Source organism: Gracilinanus agilis, chromosome 3 (genome assembly GCF_016433145.1).
Source record: "Gracilinanus agilis isolate LMUSP501 chromosome 3, AgileGrace, whole genome shotgun sequence".
Classification (NCBI taxonomy): Eukaryota; Metazoa; Chordata; class Mammalia; order Didelphimorphia; family Didelphidae; genus Gracilinanus; species Gracilinanus agilis.
In genome coordinates, this window is record NC_058132.1 from 651,340,465 (window position 1) to 651,360,114 (window position 19,650).

The following is a 19,650-nucleotide window of genomic DNA, read 5'->3' on the forward strand; positions in this document are numbered from 1 at the left end:
TTAATAGTTGCAAAAAATATATATCCATTATCTCATTTGACCCTATCAAACAACACTGTGATGTGGTTGCTGTTATCACCCCCATTTTATAGATGAGGATATTGAGGGAGACAGTTTAAGTAATTTTCTCAAGATCATACAAAAACTTGTAAATGTCAGAGGCAGGATTCAAACCCAGATTTTCTTACTTCTTTGTTCAGGTCTCTTCTGGACAGCAACATAGCCTGGAAAGTGGCAAAGGAACATTTATGGCAAGTGGCAAAGAAGTCACTCCATTCTTTATGGATATTCAAATTTAGGGCTCTATCTAATCCAACCCCAGCCCAGTGATTCAAAGAGGAAATATAATAAGATTTCTCTGGAAAACAGAGGGAGGGGGTGCATTTGTGGGTTTGCCCATGTACGAAGATATTTATTGTAACTTGACATTTTATTTTAATTTTTTTATATGTGGTAGCTGAGACCACTCTGAATATGACCTATAGAGAATTCATCACCTGAAAGTAATAAATCTAATGTAGTATTTTGTCTCCCAGCTTATATGTCTGCTACCATCATGTTCCCAAAAAAACACGAGAAAGCTGGGAACCACACATGGGCCGCCACTTACGATTGGGGTTTCTGGAAGGGTTTTGTAGAAAAGTTTTCTCCTCCAGCCACCACATGTCAGCTTGGGTATTTTTTCACCAACTGCTCCTAAGAGCTGCTTCTTGGGACACCGTTGAGTTCCAGTAGATGTCAGTGTTGGAATCCAGTGAGCTCTTGGATGCCGCCTCCTCCTATGGTGCTGTGAGACAGATGGTCATCGTCTTCGGCTGTTCAACTCTGGCCGAGCAGGATGGACTCTCGGAGGATCCTTGGACCTGAGGGCTTTCGGGCATGCTTTCTTCACAGTTACTGTGTATCCCTGTTGTTCTTCATTAGGAAAAAAAGAAATAGGAGGGGATATCGTTTGGTGAGAGTTCAGGGGGAGCCCCCAAATGCAAATGTCTCAAATGTGTGGTGGTTATTTGAGTATGTACTAGAAAGAATGAGGGCTTTGAAGGCAGAAGAATTGGGTTTAAACCCCACTCTCTGCTACTTGCTGCATGTATAAACTTAGATTGTTAACAACAAGCCCTCCACACACCCACATCCCTCAGTTTCTTTATCTGTAAAATGAAGGACTTGGGCTGGATGATCTCTAAGGGGCTGTATATTGTGGTAAATTAAATTATGGATTTAAAGTCAGCAAGACAAAGTAATATAGACTTAATGTCTGGAAGGGACCTTAGAGGCCATCAGTCCAATTTAATCATTGTGTAGGATGGAAGAAGAAACCCAGGTACCGTGATTTAGCTGAAGTGGAAGAGTCAGGATTTGATCCCAGATTCTCTGCCTCCAAAGTCAGGTTATTGCTTTTGACCAACCTAATATATCCACTCCTCCTCTTTATCCAATGACCCTTTTGCAAACCTGCCATTCCTACTCATTTGAAAAAGTTGATCAGGATGCATGATTTAAAAAGTTTGGAAATGACTACATCCTACCCATCCACCCCCAAGAGGATACTGATTCATGAACGATTATTCTTTGAGTCTGGTAATTCATCAGCTTTCTTGTCTGCCATATTGATCCACTGACTCCTACTAAGCTTTCTATTCATGAAAATCCTTTGATCTTTTCAGACATTTTGCTTATTGAATCAGGCTTCCTTCACCTCATAAAGCTGATCTTTTGAATATAAGCATCACGTTTTATATTGATGTCATCAATTATTGATAATATTTTCCAATTTCTAAAATATGGATGCATTATTATATATGGTTAATAATTAATTGACAAAAATCCATTAGGAAGAAAAATTAAATTTTATCCTACTATTAGTCTAATGTCTAAAAATTTTAGATTCTTTCAATAAACCAGATGTTTTATAAATATGCCATTTATATAATTAAGCACATAATTGATTAAGATGATAAATGGAACAGATGCAAGCATGAATCCTTGAGGCACTCCAGTAGAGGTCACCTTCTGGTTGAAGTCAGATCACTGATGGCTACCCCAAGGGTCCAGCACCATATGAAGCAGCAAGAACATTAGGCTTAGAGTCAAAAGAATTGAATTTGAGGCCTGGTCTTAACACTTCTAGGTCAGTGGTCTCAAACTTTTTTGTCTTCTTAGAGCTCCTATTTTAACTCTTAAACATTATTAAGGACAAAAGCAAAAAGGTTTTTGTTTGTGGGGGGGTTTATTTATTAATATTTACCATTTTAGAAATAAGTGTTGACAATTTTTTAAAATGTATTTATTAAATCATTAAAAACAACACTAAATCCATTCATTATGTGCTAACATGATGTTTTTTTTATTTTATTTTTATTTTTCTAAACAAAAAAAAAAGTTATGAGGAAAGTCACATTGTTATATATATTCATGCCAATCTCTTTGATGTTCCACTTAATAGAAGACAGCTGGATTCTCTATCTGCCCTGTGTTCATTCTGTCGTATGTCATTTTGGTTGAAATATGTGAAAAAAACTTTTCCCTCACACAGATCTACAGTTTGAAAAGGAAGGAATATCTTAAGAGGGAAATAATATCATAGTATTATTATGAAAATAGATTTGATCTAGCAGAGCCCCTGAAATGATCTCCCCACGAGTCCACAGATGATTCTCTGAGAATCAGTTATAGCAGGAGTTGAGAAACGTTGTCTCTTTCCATCTTTCTCTTTTCTTCCCCTCCTTTTTTAGAAGACTCAATGCAGAGGATGCTAGACTTGGTGTCAAGGAGGCCCAAGTTCAAATCTGGCCTTGGATACTAACTCAGTGACCCTAAGCAAGTCTCTAGGTCTCTTTCAACTTCAACTTCCTCATCTATAAGATGGGAATAATAATAATAACACCTACCTAACAAAGTAGCTGTTAGGATTAAATTATGTAACACATGTAAAGCACTTTGCAAAACTTAAAATACTATATATTAAATTAAACCCTTCATCATCATCATCATCATCAGTAGTAGTAGTAGTAATAGTAGTGGTAGTAGTGGTAGTAATGGTAGTGTTAGTAAAGTAGTAGTAGTGGTAGTGGTGTTGTAGTAGTGGTGGCAGGAATAAGAGTAGTAGTAGTAGTAGTGGTAGTAGTGGTGGTGGTGGTGGTATTTCTCCTTCACTAATCTCTCTGAAAGTTTCCAATTTCCCTTAGGGAATTCTGCTGCTCGCCCTTGATTTCTCCTAATCCAGTCTTTCCTCTTTAATCACCCACAACTTTTCTCTCCTTCTGTCCATCCGTATGAGACCTGCCACCTGCCCTTGAACCAGATTAAACATGGTAACCCAGATTCCATGACACTCCACCAGAAGCCTCCTTCCATGTTGAAATTAAGCTCTTAAGGGATAGTCTTTGGGTGCAGCCCCTAATGACGGCTTTGTGTGAGGAGGCTTAGTTTTCAGTCCTGCCTCTGGCCATTAGCAGCTTGGTGTCTGTGGACCAGTTGTGGTCTTTCTGAATGATTTTTTATTTCTTTATTGACAAAGTGGGAATACTGGGTAGCCATATTCCTCCTCTCCCAGAGGCCTTAGGAGGAAAGGACTCTGTAGACCTATAAACACCGTGGAATTGTGACCCATTTTTTTCTAGGACTTCTCCTTCTTTCCTGAACTTAAATATCCTCAGCCTTTCCCAGTGGTCTCGGGCTTCCGGCTCCTTGAGAGGATGTGCAGAAGTTCATGGTCTTTCTTCTACCCTCAATGGACATTTCTGAAATCCGGTCATGCTCCTTGTGAGCACCAGCACAGGCTCTTCACTGCTCCTGTTGCACAGTCTAACAGTCTAAAAGGCTGGTTCTCTCATGCCAGCCCAGGCCCCAATACCGCTTCTGTATCTATTTAGTAAATTGTCTGCCTTTGTTTCTGGGGCTTAGGAATAAAAGGGTCACGAGATGATAGATTTAAAGGTAGAAGACACCAAAGAAGTCATCAAGTCAAACCATTCCTTTTGAGGCAGCAAGGTATTGTGGAGGCTAGAGAGCTGGCCTGATGGAAAGAAAGAACTGAATTTGAATCCTGACTCAGATATTAGTTGGTTGACTTTGAACAAATCAGTGGATCTCCCTTACCTTCAGTCTCTTCATCTGTAAGACAGATGGGTGCTGTGGAAGTCAGATGAGACAACATAGAAAACACTTTGTAAGACCTTAAAGGGTTAAATCAATGCTGCTATTTATTATCATTATTATTATTATTATTATTATTATATATGAGAAAACTCAAACCTATAGAGGATAAAAGGCTGGACCTTAGGCAGATAACTAGTATGAATCAAATTCAAGATATAACTTCAGGCCCCTCTATCTGTCTTTCTGCCTGTCTGTCTGTTTCTTTTTGTGTCTCTCTCCTCTTTTTCTCTCTCCGTCCCTCTTCTCCTCCTTTCTGCATGTCTGTCTTTGTCTCTGTTTCTCTCTCCCCATCCCCTTCTCTTTTTCTCTCTTCTCTTTCTGTCTCTCTCCCTCTTCTCTCCCTGTGTCTCCCTCCTCTCTGCATGTCCCTCTTCTCCCTCTTTCTCTGTCTGTCTGTCTCTTCCTCCCTCTTTTTTTTCTCCCTCTCTCTCAAAGCTTATTCTCAAAAACTTAAGGCACTCCATAGCTGTTGTTTAATTGGTGCTCATGGGAAAATTGTGTTGTTTTGTCTCTACAAAGAATAGGGGAACTTAGACAACTTCAAAGCCGTTGAGGGAGGAGATTGAGTTTGAAATTAGCTTAGAAGCTGGGCTCTCCTGCTTACTCATTTTACATGATGTTGACCTTGAGACAATCATGTCATTTCCATGAGTCTCAGTTTCCTCATCTGTAAACAAAGGTGGGAACTAGAAGATTCTCAGCATCCTTCAGTCCTTGGACTGAACTTATGGAATAAGCAAAGCCAGATCTGACACCCACCTCGCTTCTCTCCAGACTCTTTCCCATTCTCCCTGCATCCCCCCTCACTCTCCATAACCTGGAGGTTGCTAGTGATAATCAATGGCATTTGCTTGATATTCCCCACAGTAAAACAGGCCATTACCAGTTAGCAAAGGACCGCAGCATGTTCAGAACTGAAATGCAGAGCCTTCAGCTTTAGAGATGACGAGCCTCAGTCGCTTTGCCTAAATCGCCCAGCTGGTTTGGGGCCCACAGACTAGATTTCAATGAAGCTTCAAAGCACTTGCCGCTTCGCCACATTTCTTACTAATGTTCTTGCCAACTCAACTTTCTTGTTACATGAGAATTGAGCAGAAAACCCAACCAAACCCCAAACCTCTTTGCTTTAGAACCTGTTGAAATTGTTCTAAAACACATTAACTCATTTCCCCATCTTGTTAAGAATGCTCTAAAGGATAGAATTTCATTTGTAGATGACTTTATAGGGGTGTGTCATCATATAACTATAGAGCAGTGATGGGCAAACTTTTTTTAAAAATATTTTCCCATAGTTACTTGTTTCATGTTCTTTCCCTCTTCCTCAAAGTCCCCTAACCCCCTTTAGCTGACACATAATTCCACTGGGTTTTACATGTATCATTGATTAAGACCTATTTCCATATTTTTGATAGTTGGACTAGGATGATCGTTTAATGTCTACATCCCCAATATTATCACCATCAGCCCATGTGTTCAAGCAGTTGTTTTTCTTCTGTGTTTCTGCTCCCACAATTCTTCCTCTGAATGTGGCTAATTTTCTTTCTCAGAAGTCCCTCAGAATTGTCCTGGATGATTGCATTGCTGCTAGTACAGAAGTCCATTTTGATTTTTACCACAGTATATCAGTCTCTATGTACAATGCTCTCCTGCTTCTGCTCCTTTCACTCTGCATCACTTCCTGGAGGTCTTTCCAGTTCACATGGAATTCCTCCAGTTCTTTATTCCTTTGAGCACAATAGTATTCCATCACCAGTAGATACCACAATTTGTTCAGCCATTCCCCAATCGAAGGACATTCTCTGATTTTCCAATTTTTTGCCACCACAAAGAGTACGACTACAAATATTTTTGTACAAGTCTTTCTCCTTATTATCTCTTTGGAGCATAAACCTAGCACTGCTATGGCTGGACCTTAAAAGGCAGGTAGTCTTTTAAAGCCCTTTGAGCATAGTTCCAAATTGCCATCCAGAATGGTTGGATCAGTTCACAACTCCACCAACAATGCATTAATGTCCCAATTTTGCCACATCCCCTCCAATATTCATTACTCTCCCCTGCTGTCATTTTAGCCAATCTGTTTGGTGTGAGGTGATACCTCAGAGTTGTTTTGATTTGCATTTCTTTAATTATTAGAGATTTAGGACATTTTCTCATGTGCTTATTGACAGTTTTGATTTCTTTATCTGAAAATTGCCAATTCATGTCCCTTGTCCATTTATCGATTGGGGGATGGCTTGATTTTTTTGTACGATTGATTTAGCTCCTTGTATATTTGAGTAATTAGATCTTCGTCTGAGTTTTTGTTATAAAGATTTTTTTCCCAATTTGTTGTGTCCCTTCTAATTTTGGTAGCATTGGTTTTGTCTGTACAAAACCTTTTTAATTTAATGTAGTCAAAATTATTTATTTTACATTTTGTAATTTTTTCTAACTTTTGCTTGGTTTTAAAATCTTTCTTTTCCCAGAGATCTAACAAATATACAATTCTGTGTTCAACCAATTTACTTATAGTTTCCTTCTTTATATTCAAGTCATTTACCCATTCTGGTGGGCAAACTTTTTAAAGAGGGGGCCAAAAGGAAAGGAAATATTTCTCTGTCAGTCTGTTTCTAAGGCAACTCTTTCGAAGTTCCATCGTATTGTATCCTACTCATGTTATTCGTCAGATTAGGAATAATGTCACAGCAGGATAGAACATTTCAGGGGGCCACATCTGCCTCCCCCAGGCTGCATCTGGCCCGTGGGGCCGTAGTTTGCCCATCACTGCTCTAGAATATAGAAAGACATCAGTGATGATATAGGCCAACCCTCTCATGGTGTTGATAAAGAAATAGAGACCTAAATAAGTAATGGGGTCTCAGTGGATAGAGTGCTGGTCCTGGAGTCAGGAAGAATTGAGTTCACAATCAACATCAGATGGTCCCTAGCTGTGTGACTCTGGGCAAGTCACTTGACCTCCTTTAATCCCCTGGAAAAAGAAATGGCAAACCCCTTTAGAATCTTTGCAAAGAAAAGCCCATAGGGGCAGGACTGGTGTGCTATGGTCCATCAAGTCATGAAGAGTCGGACACCACTAAATGACCAAATAATAACAATGAATCGGCCCAATGCAGAAGACGTAGGGTCATGTTCATGGGGCAGTAAGTAACAAATGAACTTAGCTTTATTGTAGAATGTATGGAGAGGAGGAAAGTTGAAGATGGCCAAAAAGGAAGTGAGGGACTGAGTTGTAAAGAACTTTAAGTGCTAAATAGAAGAGTTTATATTTAATGCAAGGGTAATAGGGAGCCTCAGAAGTTAACTGAAGAGATGTCAGATCTAAGGTTTAAGTAGATTATTATGGAGTTGAATGAAAGATGAGTTAGAGTGGGCTGGTGGCAGGAAGACTATTTAGAAGGCTATTGCATGAATCCAGGCCAACAGTTCTCAGACTTTTTGGTCTCAGGATCTTTTTAATGTTTAAAGAGTTTTTTTAAATGTAGGCTTGACCTATTGATATTTACTTTATTGGAAATTAAAAGATCTTAAGATGAGTTTTGACTTCATGGATTCCCTGAAGGGTCCCATACTACATTTTAAGAACTCCATTGATCTGGATGAGAGGTCCTGAAGGCCTGAACTAGTAAAGCCTCTTGAGACTCTATCTACTTTAACATTAAATTCCTAAAAGAATTCAAACTCTCTTCCCTACTCTTCCCCTGCCCCTAACCAAAACAAAAAAGCAAGTTTAAAAAAAGGCTATGGGTTTAACTGTAACATAAGCCAATAGCATGTGCAAGCGGGAGAGTCACATTCTGGATATAATTCTGATAGATTACATTTTAAGACCTTGGAGATAGTCATTAAAGCCTCCATTCTCTGAATGAATTACCCATCAATAAAAGAAAAAGAAGCCTGTAAAAGGAGACACCAAACTGATTGTTAAATAAGAAGGAATGTTGTCATTTTAATTAAGTGAACATCAGTCTATTAAGCCCTGCCAAACAATAACTGGAATCAATACTCTAAGGAGAGATAGGAAAGCATTCTTTAATTGTCAAATGTGTATGTCTTATCCAAATAACTCTTTTTAAGTAGAGGGGTAGCAAACCAGTCTCTCTTCCTCAGAACCATCTCTCTTCGAGCAACTGATGCATGAGTAAAAGAATAGTAGAAAAAAGCACTTTAAGAAATGAGTTTATATTGCATTTCTCTTGGAGGCAAACATCCAAATCCTTTTTTTTAATTATTCTTAGACAACAGCGATGATTGTGCCAAAAGAATCCAGATTGTTTAAGTTCTTCAAACAGCAGTCTTAACACATGCAAAGTCCCCTCTAAATCTAAGTCATCCTGGAGAAATTAAATGAAAACCAGCCCAATCAGGCATTTCCTCTGAACAGACTGTTGAAACAGGCAATGGCTTGCCATCAGTAATGGTCTTGGTACCCAATGCCTTCAAAAGAAGCAGTCATGCCCAAGTTAGATATCTATATCAAGGGTGACATAATGAGATTCTACTGCCATTCACAATCTCTGTGAAGATAAAGGGGAAGAGACAAAGGGGAAGAATGAAAACCAGAGTGGTAGCTATTGCTTTTAGGAGGTAGGAGACACAAGGGTATTATAGTTTGCTTTTTAGGAAGATAATTAGTCTTGTAGGAGTCGGAATGCCATCTTGTTAACAGTATGAGATTTTTTTCATCATTTAAGCTTTATTCAGTATTTCATATAGTGAATAAAGTCAAGATGGAGATTTTACTTTTTTTATCTTTTTCAATTTTATTTAATGGATTAATTAAACAAAATGTTTTCCATGGCTACAGGATTCATGTTCTTTCCCTCCTCTCCTCCCACCCACCTCCCAAACCCAAAGAGCAATTCCACTGGGTTTTTCATGTGTCATTGATCTATTTCCAAATTATTGATATTTGCACTAGGGTGATTGTTTAGAGTCTACATCCCTAATCATATCCCAAGATGGTGATTTTAGATGGTATGAATTTTTTAAGGGATGTAGGAAGATGGTGGGGAAAATTTTCCAAGCCTTGATTGCTTTAGAAATTCAAAAGCAAAGTAATTTCTGCTAATTAAGATCACAAATCAAGAGAAAGCAGAGCTAAGATTTTTGAGAAAGATAGAATATGTAGTATATGATAATATATGTCTGTACAAACTATATCATATTACCTGCCCTCTTGGGGAAGTGGGAAAAGTGGGAGAAGAGGAGAAAAAAAGAATGAGACATAGAATTTTGGACATAACTAATGTGAGAATTTGTTCTTCTTGGATAACCATAATTTATTACATATTTATAACAAATCATATATATTATTGTATTGTTCGGTTACATATAAAAAATTAAAAAGAATGCTAGGTTAGGCTAAAATGCCACTTCATACCTTCCGATTGGTAAAAATCATAAAAGATGGAAATAATCAATGCTAGGGTGGAGGGAGGGACTGTGGGAAGACATGTATATGCATCACTGATTTTCAGAAATGAGAGAGAAAGCTATGGTGACACCTCATACCCATCAAACTGGCAAAAATTTTAAAAGATGGAAATAGTCAATTCTGGAATGATGACGGGATGCTATGGAAAGAATTTTATAAATACACTGTTGGTAGAACTATGCATTGCAAGCATTCTGGAAAATAATTTACTCATGCAAGAAAAATTACTGGTGAAAATTAAAGGATATCAAAGACAGAAATATCTTAAATATGGCAAAATATTCATAGCAGTCCTTTTTGTAGTAACAAATATCAACAATGACAAAATACTAGATGTAAAGTGGATGCTCATCAATTGGGGAATGGCTGGACAAATTGTAATATATGTATATACTATAGTATTATGACACCATTAAGAACTGAATATGACAAAGCTATCCTCAGACTTCTGAGCTGTATGACCCTGGGCAAGTCACTTAACCCTGATTGCCTAGCCCTTACCACTCTTCTGCCTTGGAACTAATACTAAGTATTAAATCCAAGGTGGAAGGAAAGGGTTAAAAATAAAAGAACTGAAGATGAGAAATTCAGAAAAGCATAAGATCTATATGAAGTGATGCAGAGTGAAGTGAATAGAAAAAAAAGAGAAATACACACAATGACCACAGGAAATTCAAATGAAAATAATACTGATCTCCAGACTGATTCATTTTAAAGAACAATCCTGACGCTGGGGAAGAGATTGCTAAATTCGCTTCCTCTTAGCATGAGATTGGGAAAATGGAAAATAGAGATGTGGCACATTGGAGGAGCTAGAAGATGTGGCTTCTAGAATTACTGGCTTTGCATAAGTTGATTTTTATGTTACAAGGCCTCCTATATAAGGATTGTGGAAGAAGTATCAGACTTTCCCTGCTTGTCTCTGTCCAAGGGCAATGGGGGGAAGTTGTATGTAAGCTAGATGTTTAAAAAACTTCCTAACAATTCAAGATACCTAACAGAGAATGGGGGATTCACCTTTGTGGGGATTAGGTCCTCCATCGCTCAAGATCATCCAGCAAGAATGTAGATGATCACTACTTCTGACATGGCAAGTGAGGGCATAATTTTCAAACTCTAGGTTGGATTGAAGAGCCATTGAGAGCTCCTCCCAACTTTGAAATTCCATTCATTGTGCACTTTTATTAAAAAATAACATCAACAACAACAACAAAACTCAACAACAAATTATACTCCTGGAAAGGGCCTTACCTAGTTGCATTTTAGTCCATTACTTAACCCCAACCTCAAGGAATCCAATGCTCTTATTCATGCTATAATGAAGAAAAAGTCATCTCACATAATTCTCCTAGTCCTAAACTTAATCTCTGTCAATTTCTTCATCTGCAAAATAGCATAATAACAGCATTTACCTTTCATGGTTGTTGTGAGGATAAAGTGAGACCATATTTATAAAGTATTTTGAAAACTGTAATACGCTATATCATTGCTACCTTTTGTTATTAATATAAAAATAATAATTGTTATTATTATTTTCCTTAATTCTCTAAAAGAATGGAGATTTCTTGGGGAATCCAATAAGAGGCAAATTCCTTTAAGTGCTTCACCAGAGTTACTTAGGCCTGAGTAACAAGAGTAACTTTTTTTTTTTCCATTTTCACTCATCACTTGGAGATGGCAGTCTATCAGATTTGAATTTTTCAAAGTCTGGTAATAGTATAGTGTTATCATGGAAGAAGTTTATTTTTAATTCCAGAAAAAGTTGCAAAAATATTTTTAAGGAGGGTATGAAAAAAATTGACTGGAAATAATTTCTCCAAATAAAAAAATAAAAATGTCTCTCATAGCATTTGGAGATATTCATTTATATGTACTTAGGAAGTTTGTTGTTGTTGTAACCCATAAAAAAAATCAGATCTCTTTGTTCTTTGGGATTGCAGGCAGGGAAATGCATATATAAAAACAGATTCCTATGAAATATTATATGCAGACTGGTGCCAAGAGAGAGCATTTACTCAATACCACATAATCCTCTGAATTTTCAGGACTGGATGATGGATCCGATTTCAGAACATTACCCAATTAGCCTCGTTGGCTTACTATCTGAATAAAAGAAGCATTCCAGCCCTTTAAAATAAGAAGCAAAGGATGAAATCCTTCTCTTCATGCATTTTTCCCATTATTCTCTGGCATTCATTTTCAATCAATTGTCTGTTCAGTCAAGACCACAGCAACTGTGGGATAAGATGCAAGCCTGATTATCCTTTGGTATGCAATGTAATATGTAAAATTATCCCAAATGATAAACATCCGGATTGAGCATTTGAATCATCTAATGAACCATGCTAGTTTGTCTGAATGCTATGTCTGATGTCAATGCCTTGAAGTTTGGAGGCTTCTTCTGAATAAGTAACAAGTCTTTCAGCAACCATTTCCTTAAAACCATCTTTCACTCTCTGAAACTGAGGGCTTTTTACTTGTATTTGCCATTTCTTAAGATATTATGTCTTAATTCTCTGTCTCCAACCCAGAGTACCCATGTGATATGAACCAGTAAACACAAAGATAATAATGCTGATAATGATGATAATCACTTCTCTCTGAATAGCATTTCACAATTTACAAAGTGGTTTCCTGCCAACAGCCCTGTGAGGAAGGTAACCAAGGAATTGAGCTAAACAAAAGTGTTATTGAGAGAGAGAGAGAGAGAGAGAGAGAGAGAGAGAGAGAGAGAAGGAAGGAAGGAAGGAAGGAAGGAAGGAAGGAAGGAAGGAAGGAAGGAAGGAAAGCAGGCACACCATTTCCTCTGCTTTCTACATAATGCCAACCAGATTAAAAAAAATCAGTCAATTGCCAAGCACTTATGTGGTATCTATTATTGCCAGGCACTGTGTGGGAGGGAAGGAATAAGTATTTAAATAGGGTTTACCAAGTTTGAGGCACTGTGTGCGGTACAGAGGATACAAAGATAGAAATGAAGTAGACCCTGCCCTCAAGGAGCTTACATTCAATAGTGAGAGATGACTTAGACATAAATTATCCTCCTTGTCCCTCAGATTCATAACCTAGGATTCATCCTGGATTTTTCACTTTCTTTCCCTCTCCTCTATAATTAAGTTATTGCCAAGTCTGTTGCTTTTGCCTTCATAACCTCTTTCATATATGTCCCTTTCTCTCCTCTGACACAATACCCTCATTACCTCACATCTGGACTACTGTAATAGTTGCTGGTTGGTCTGTCTGCCTCAGGATTTTCCCCACTCTAGTCCATCTTCTGTTCAGACACTAAATATTTTCCTAAAGTTCAGGTCCAGTTATCTGCTACACAATCAACTCCAGACTTTGTCTCCAGAACCAAATGAAAAATGTTCTGTTTGGCTTTCTAAGCCCTTTATAACCTAGCTATTGCCTGCCTTTCCAGTCTTCCTATATATTACTCTCTGACATAGAATCTTGAGTCTAGTGAACCTGGCCTCCCTGCTATTCCACAAACAGAGTCCTCCATAGAAGTGGAGAAGAGGTTGCTTACAGCAAATTTGCTGTGGATCTTTTCAACAAATTAGGAGGTAAAGGTATTCGTTGGGAAAGGAGGTCATCATGTGGAAAGTCTGAAGAGAGGCAAGAATGTTTGGGAGTCTCTGTGGGCAGTGGGATAGAGAATTAACTAGAATGGAGTAAAAGGATTGCCTTGTTGAAGTGAGAGTCCGTTTGTGCTTAGAGAACTAGTAGATTTTATAGGCTCAGCTAAAAGATTTCCTTGATCTCTATATAGCCACAAGTGAATAGTGCAGAGGGGGAGGTGAATAATGGAAGTAATCCAAGGTTCACATGTGGCAAAATATGAGCTGCTTTAGGACAGAGGAACAAAGGGATTCGGACATGGACAAAGGGTAGAGATGAAATGGTTAACTTTAGAGTTGAGATAGGAGAGGAAAAGTAAATTTTATTACCTAAAGGGAAATCCTCCAAAACCATTCTTAAACTTTTTCTGGTCCATTAGTTATTATCGTTCCAAATGAAGACAAGGTAGGCTGAGGTACAAAGTTCCAAGAACAATCAATTTACTGGTAAGGCAAACAATTATCAATGAATGAGGTCTCTCAGCTCCTAAGTAAGTTCAAAAGACCACAAGGTAGGGCTTACTGGCCTTCATATAGTTTTGAGAACAAGAGAAAAAAGATCAGGAAGTATCACATATGCCTATGATTGGTTACAAAGCAATATGATTGGTTGCAAAGTCTCTAGTGGAAAGAGGAGATGAGGGAGGGAGAGAATTACTGGGAACTTCAATGTATTAAACAAATAAAAAATTAAAATTAAAAAAGTCTGAAGTATCATAGATGATGGAAAACAATACGAATGAATAGAAGGCAGGAGCATAGGGCTGGCAGCCACCCCTTCTTCCATTTTGTTGTGAGGGAGAGTTCATTGGGGGTGTCCACTTGCATGGTTAGTCAATGTCACAATGATGGCAGACCAAACTGTCTTGATGGACAGCCAGTGTTAGAGATACTTCCTGGCATTCACCTGCCTTTTCAAGGAGAAAAAATTTCTTCTAATTGTTCAAGGGTAGATAGTGGTACAGACATCATGGTTTTCTTTCAATTAAAGTGATTTTTAGGGAAACAACTCAAGAGAGGAAAACCGAACTGGTGAATTTAACTCAGAGACAAAGAAACAAGGCTCAGGCTGTTACCAAATAGCATCAATTACTGAATGGAATCCGCTATAAAATACAAAAATCCATATTTGATTTTCTCATTTGTGCCTCATACATTTGAGGCAAACCCATTCTTTGCTCTAATGACTTGCTGTTCCCCAACAGAAATGCTCACAAGATTGTTTCTATGATGAGGTTCTTGTGACTTTGATTGTAATTGGATGGATTTTTACCTCCCTCCATTCTAGTCAAGCTCACTGAGTTTTATCTACCAGGCCCCATGCAGGGTTACCTGTGCTGTGTGACAGAACTTAGAGAACATATTCTAGACACTGCCACACTCCTGCTTTGATTCTTTTGATTTCACTCTTTATATTTAAGTCATTTACCCATTTTGAATTTATCTTGGTATAGGTGTAAGATGTTGATCTAAACCTAATTTTTTACATACTATTTTCCAATTTTCCCAGTAGTTTTTATCAAATAGTGAGTTCTTGTCCCCAAACTTGCGATCTTTAGGTTTACCAAACATTAGCTTGCTGAGGTCATTTACCCCTATTCCATTCCATTAATCCAGGGGTCGGCAACGTATGGCTCTTGAGCCATATCTGGTTCCATCTACTGACCGACCAGTCCGGGCAGAGCCCCAGGATGTGCCCCAGGTGACCCTTCAGTCCCAGCCCCATATTCCAGCGCCTTTCACCTCCATCCTCCTCCTTTCGCAGTCGTTTATGGCTCTCGCGGCCAAAAAGGTTGCCGACCATTGCATTAATCCATCCTTCTGTCTGTTAGCCAGTACCATATTGTTTTGATGGCCACTGCTTTATAGTACAGATTAAGATCTGGTAATGCCAAGCCACCATCCATCATGATTTTTTTCATTATTTCCCTTAATATTCTTGATCTTTTGTTCTTCCAGATGAAATTTGTAATAATTTTTTTCTGATTCTATAAAAAAGGTTTTTTAGTAGTTTGATAAGTATGGCACCGAATAAGTAAATTAATCTGGGTAGGATTGCCATTTTTATTATATTAGCTCATCCTGCCCATGAGTAGTTTGAGTCTTTTTAACCATTTGACAAGGATTCTGATTTAACAGATCCAGAGTTCTTTCTTTTCCTGAGAAGATAAAAACATGACTAATTTGCAGGAAATAGGGGGAATTTTTGTGTATTTTGGAGACATAGTATCATTTTGAATACTTAATTAAATCAGCTAAATTTATAACATTTATTATATATATAATACATGTAACATAATAAATAATTACTAATTAATAAAATATTAAATTAAATTAGAAAATTATTACATTACATTTTAAAAATTAATTAAATTAAATTAATCAAATTCCTAAAAATAATAATATAAAAAAGAAGCTAAGAGTATTAAGAAAGAGGAGAAAACAAGGACATTTATTAAACCTCTGATAATCCAATTCACTAACCATACATAGACCTTTTGGTAAAATAGAGGACTGCCATAGCTTGCCATCTTCCCTGCCACTGGTCATCCTTTGGACCTTTAGGCATGGACATCAGATCATGTGGATATATCCTAAGGTCCTGTAGGCCTTGCTATTTGCCTAGCCATCAAACCCCAAGGACCAAAAGACCTTTTCATCTACCCTGATACTGCAGCCTCGTCAATGTGTTGCCTCCCTCATTATTCTACAATTCTACTGTCAAGCTTTTACAAGTCACTTGGGAATGTATTTCTAAGTTGAACAGTCTTTTTTGGTTCCAGTTTCCCAAAAGATAAGTCATTGGTAAACCAAATCATCCTCATTAGTTAGACAAAATATTTTACCTCTCTATCTCTGAGGATTTCTTTGCAATAATAATAATAATAATAATAGCATCTTCAGGTCTCTACCCATTGCCAACACTCACCAGACATATTGTGCTGAAGATGGCATTTGAAAGTTTTTTTCCAATTTTCTTTTGTGATGTCTTATTTCCCTCTTCTCAATTTGCTGTCAATCCTGCCTTTCTTGGTGACTTTGCCTCCTTCAACCCTGCCTGCTGATTCCTCCTCAGCGAATCTTATCAGGTTCCTGGTGCTAATTTCTAAATAAGGGTACAAAAGGCAAGCCATGCTAACCGTCTCAGGGAAGATACTTAAACTGCCCTAAGACTTTTGGGACACTTTGCATTGTTGGTCTATAGTGGGATGAAAAACTACAGCTTTACTGCTGGGTGACAAAATTTATCCACCAAGATGTCAACAAAACATTATGGGTTGATGGGCAATGGAAAGAACATACTGAAGAACATCTGTGTGGCATGAATATTCTCATGAATATATCCTAGAAGATTGAGATATTTTTAATTGAAAATGTGGGAGACTGTACTTTTGGGGGAAGTTTGTGTTTTGTTTGCTCACTTTTATTTTCAATTACCTAAATCCAATTCAGTCAATGACTATCTAACCATGTTGGCAGATGGGAATACAAAGATGAATTTAGATGTGAATTTAGATGAAGATTTAGATGTTTTTTCTCCTCAAGAAGCTCACATCATTGTAGGGGTGGAGTGAAGCCAGGCTCACACAAAACCAATTTTTTCTCAGGGGCTGATCAGCAAGTCAACATTATCTTTGCTACTCTGAAGGGCCAGAGAGATCCCTTTGCCCAACAGATAATAGGCTGTAGGCTGCTGAGGGGAAGCTCTCTTCCCTGATCACGCCACTTCTTGCTTCCTCATACTCATCCCTGTCAGCCATCCTCTAGAAATCTTATTCCATTGTTGGCAATTTCCTCTTCAGAGTAGACCTCTGTCTTGCCCCCCCCCATATATTCATTTTCACACAAATATTTCCTATTTAATTTTGTGTTAACATACTATATACACTTTGGATGATAGCCCCAAGGATGGATTCAGACAAGGTGATCCCAGCTAAGGAGACTCCCTTCTCCAGGACCATGGATGGATTTTCTCCATTACTGAACTACTGATTTTTCTGTGTTTGTTGAGTTGAATGGAAATAAATACGCAATGCAGTAGAGTGCTGATGATTCCCTGCTGGGGTCAGACACAAGCTCTTTCCTTCATGATCCAGAGGAAAGCACAGAGAATTTGAATTTCCTAGGTTCAAATGGTGACCTAGTTACTTACCAAATGAACTTAGGAACATTAGTTTATTTCTCTGTCAGATTTTAAGATTATGACATTGCAGGCAAAGATCTAGAAGAAATTTTAGGGTCCTGCTCATCAAACCCAATCACTTTTATTGATTAGGAAATTGAGGCCCTGAAAGTTTTTAGTGACAATGGAAAGGACCTGATCATACAAAAAATATTTATGGTTGCACTTTCTGTGGTGGCAAAGAATTGGAAACTAAAGGGATTGGAGGATGGCTGAACAAAATGTGGTCTCTGATGGAGATGGAATCTGAGCTCTAAGGAATGATGATCTGGAGGAACTGAAAGAGCTGGAAAGAGCGAGAGCTCTGTGAACTAATGCAGAGTGAAATAAGCAGAACCAGGAGAGCATCATACACAGTACTGCAATATTGTGGGGTGATCGAAGGGGATAGACTTGGCCACTAACAGCAATACAGCAATGCAGGACAACTCTGAGGGACTTATGACAAAGATGCTCTCCACCTCCAGAGAAGTAACTGCTAGAGTAGAAATGCAGGTGAAAACATACGATTTATTACGTGTTTATTTGGATATATGATTTGGGATTTGGGTTTCATAAGATTACTCCTACAAAAATGAATAACATGGAAATATGTTTTCTGTGCTAATATATATATATATATATATATACATATATATATATATATAGCTCAGATTGAATTGCTTGTCAGCTCTGGAAGAGGGGAAGGAGGACAGGAAAGAGACAAAATGTATCACATAACTTTGGAAAAGCTATGTGGAAATTTGTTATTAAAATCAATTAAAGACAAAACATAAAAAATAAAATTAAATAAATCCACTGGACTTTGTACTGTCCTTGGCAAATAGTAGGTATTTACTAAATGCTTATTGATTGATGGTCAAAGAAAAATAAAAGAAAGTTTTTAGTGATTTACTTCAGGTCACACAGCATTAGGGTACATATTTGAACTCAGGCCCACTGACTCAAATTCCATCTTTTTCTAATGCCTCCTAAATTTTTCCAGACCTCATCTATTCTGCCTCCATTCCTTGAAGCCACCAGCACTACATATGGCCTGTGGTCTTTCCATCCTGCAATTGACCCTTCCTTTAGATTTTATCTGTGAGAACTGGGAATATATATATATATATTTCCCCCCCAATATAGTGCTTAACCAATATCACTTCATAAGTGCTCTTCTACCTTCTGCCTTGGTCATTAATTCCCTCTGCACCATATTATTCTTCCCATGTCTGGAAAATAAGAGGGTTCAATGAGATAATTGTCAGACCTCAAGGCAGAATAGAAAAATTCCTAGCTCTGAAATCAGAGGACTGGGTTTGAACTGTGCCTCCAATTGCTCACTAGCTCTATGATCATGAGCAAATGCTTTAACTTTCCTGGACCTCAGGATCTTTATCTATACGATGAGGTGCATGAACTAGATGACATTCAAGGTCCCTTCCAACAAAATAACCAGGTACCTGGTATGAGTTAATCTAATCATTAGCCAAGGAATAGAACCCAAAGGTGAAAAAATATTGAGTCAGAATTTCCATTCTTTGACATTGGCTAGAATCCATTTTTTTTCAGTGAATAATGATGATTAGTATTAGATACCAACCTTAGGAGAGGTAATTCTATTAATTACTCAGACACTCAAACATAATTGTGATCACATTAATTGGCTGTTCCCTCCAATAATGTGACTTACATTCATGGCTATTCATCTTTGGAAATTAGAAATTAGGCTGGCTACTTGTTGATGAATTCTTTGGCCATAGCTATCCCTGAGCCTATTAATAGATATTGTTCCTTCTGGGAGGAATAGCTAGTGTTTCAGAAAGAAATAAAAAAGTGTGTGTGTGGGGGGGAGGAAGGACATAAATGGATCCTCTTCTTTAAAATTGCTGGGATTATAATCATCTAAATTTTAAAAGGGGGGATCCTCCCTTATTAAATTTTTATCTGATTATGACTGGTTAGCAGGTAGGTAGGGCAATTTAGATAGATTTGGAACCTCATATACTCATTCTCTAAATGGCCCAGAGAAAGAAAGCCTTTCAGATTTAGTTTCTTCATCTATAAAACGAGGATATCAATAGTAATTCCTTTGCAGTGCTATTGGAAAGAGCAAATAAGATGAAATTTATAATGCATTTCATGAGTCTTAAAATGTTACATAAATGCTGGCTATTATATTTCTAGAAGGACTTAAATTGCCTTTTAAAGTTGAGTGAAACAATAACCCATCTTCCAATGGGGCTTCTGCTCACGAACAGAGCAAATTG